The sequence below is a fragment of the Phytophthora infestans genome, genomic scaffold, assembly GCF_000142945.1.
Source record: "Phytophthora infestans T30-4 supercont1.17 genomic scaffold, whole genome shotgun sequence".
Taxonomy (NCBI): Eukaryota; Oomycota; class Peronosporomycetes; order Peronosporales; family Peronosporaceae; genus Phytophthora; species Phytophthora infestans.
In genome coordinates, this window is record NW_003303742.1 from 70,711 (window position 1) to 73,801 (window position 3,091).

Here is a 3,091-nt window from a genome sequence, read left to right on the forward strand (position 1 = left end):
TCTCTCTCTTTTACAGCCGAATCACAGATGAGTCTGTTTTGATGAGATCTCTAGTCCGATAACGGTCTCGCTTCCAAATACCCGCTTTTTCGTTTCCATATGGAGAGAAGGGATGTGACCTACACAGTCGAGGTCGGCGAATGGGTGCTTGAGTTATCGGAACCAAGAAGGCGATGTCGCTTCGTGAAACACGTCGCGTTTCCGCCTCCCACCAGAAAAGTGGATGATCAGTCCGCTCTCCAACCAGGGTGGGCGTCTATTTCAGCAGTGGTTGTGTAGATCAGCGTGCCAAAATGTGAGCCAGAACAGCTTCGCTGGGTGGCCGACAATCAGAAAACACTACGCGCCGATCAATACAGGGGTGTTCAAGACGCTTTGCTCAACGAAGATACTTTGGCTCTGGCAAAAGGAGAAGTACTGCTGTCGGAATATGACCGGGCCCAGAGCAGATTGGTGCACCCAGACCGAGATGGAGGCGGCAGAGGACGACCTACCCACTTTCTTAATCAGGTTGGCAAGCGTATCATACTACCGGCTTCACACCTGGGTAGCCCGCGGTCCATGTACAAGTCGTATCAAGATTCGATGGCAATTGTTCGGGAGTATGGACGACCCGACGTCTTCCTGACGGAAACGTGCAACCCCAAATGGGACGAGATTCTTGAAGCGATACCTTCCAATATCCAGACAGCTCAAGATCGACCAGACATCGTGGCTCGCGTGTGGCAGCAGAAACTGCAAGCGACGCTTGACGATTTAAACCAAGGCGTTCTGGGGCGAGTGCGCGCGCGGATTTACGTTGTCGAGTTTCAAAAACGAGGGCTCCCCCACGCACACGTACTGATTATTTTGGCTGACGAAGACAAACCTCGAACCCGCGAGATCGTAGACAAGATGGTATGCGCTGAGATCCCAGATAAGGATACAAACCCTCAGCTGTATGAGACGGTCATGTCATGCATGCTCCATGGTCCATGCGGGCCTGCAAACCCTTCCTGCGCGTGTATGAAGGACGGCAAGTGCACCAAAGGATATCCGAAGCCCTTAGCAGAAGTTACACAAGCCAATGCTAATGGATATCCAGTCTACAGACGACGTCGACGGCAACAAGGTGTTCTAAAGTTCAAAGGCAGAGAATACGACAATGCTACGATCAACCAGTGGGTTGTACCGTACAACCCGTACTTATCCCAGAAGTACAACTGCCACATCAATGTGGAAGTGTGCACAGATATAACTGCGGTTAAATACCTGTACAAGTATGTGTACAAAGGACCCGACATGGCTATACTCACTGTGGAAGAAGTCCGAGGAGGTCAGCAGATTGCGCGTCGAGAACCAAATGAGATTCTACGTTTCTTGAGCGCCCGTTACATTTCTCCGGTGGAAGCTTGCATGCGCCTGCTCGATTTCACGATTCAGGGGAAAACCCATGCGGTGACACAGCTGACGGTTCATCTCGAGTCAGGGCAGACGGTTTGCTTCCGCGAAACGGAAAACCCGGAGGCGGTTTTGGAACGTGGTAGTCACACGATGCTGACCAGATTCTTTGAGTTGTGTGCGAGTGAAGAACCTTAGAATCATATTGCCAGAACGATGTTGTATCAGGACATCCCTAAAGCGTTCTGCTGGAAAGCGCCGGAGAAAGGGCAACCGAAAAGGTGGGTTCGCAGGAAACAGTATCAAGCTGCGGTTGGTCGCATGATTCATGTGTCTCCTCGAGACATGGAGCGGTTCTATCTTCGGTTACTGCTCTGTCAGCGTAGAGGTCCAACATCGTTTGAAGACTTGAGAACGGTTAACGGGATTGTCTGCCCCACATTCCAAATTGCGGCGCGGGAAGCTAGCTACTTGGAGAATGACAACGAGTGGGTTTCGTGTTTGACGGAAGCGGCTGAGTTCCAAATGCCGTATCAACTACGCCAGCTCTTCGTCACCATTCTGGTGTATTCAGCTCCAGCAAATGCTGGTGTTCTATGGGATCGGTTTTTCGCGGATCTTTCCCAAGACTTCGCACGCAAACATTAGGCTTTGATGGACCCCTTTAAGTCGGCGTTGGTCAAATTTGAAACGCTGATGAGCATTCAAGAACTACTTCAAGCGAGTGGGTATGCGGTAGCTGACTTCGACGAGCTACCTCAGTTGGGGTCGTTCCCAACATTGATACGTGAAGCGCTTCGCCAAAACGGATTACTACGACGTGAGCTGACTGGATACGATGCGTCATCTTTGGAGGCAATTGTAAGCACAGAAGATCAGCTAAACGAAAGTCAGCGGGTGGTTTACGACCAGATTATTAAAGCGGTTGAATGCCCGGAGGAAGGCAAGAAGTTATTTTTTGTCGATGGCCCGGGTGGTACTGGAAAATCTACACTGCTTCGAAACATACTGGCCAAAGTCAGACTCTCGGGGAAAATCGCCATCGCTGTGGCGTCTAGCGGTATTGCCTCGCTCTTGCTCATGGGTGGTAGGACAGCTCATTCTACATTCAAGATCCCTTTGAAATTGAACGAGAGCTCGACGTGCGGTATCAGGAAGAACTCCCATATTCAGGAGTTGATCAAGCATGCAAGTTTAATTATTTGGGACGAAGCACCTATGGCCCATCGCCACGCATTCGAGGCAGTAGACAGAACACTGCGATACATACTTGACAACGATACTGAGCCTTTTGGGGGGAAAGTGTTTGTACTTTCTGGAGATTTCCGCCAGATTCTCCCGGTCGTTAAGAATGGAACACCCGTCGAGACAATTGACGCTTGCCTCAAGTCGTCTAGGCTGTGGCCCCAATTCCAGACGTTCCGTCTTACGGAAAACATGCGAGTGCGCACAGCTGATACTGCAGACACGGCTGAGGAAATGTCTGCATTCTCCTAGTTCCTGCTGCAAGTCGGGGAGGGAAGGTATGATGTAACTCCTTCCCTAGGAAGAGATTACATGAAGATCCCGCGCGATATGCTGATTGAGAATCCACCTGTGCCTGAGGATGAGGACCGGGAAATTCGTCCTGATGTTATTCCAAGAGGCATGTATCGGATCATCGACGAGATGTATAAGCGGGATTAACAACCCCGAAGTTGCTACCGATGAG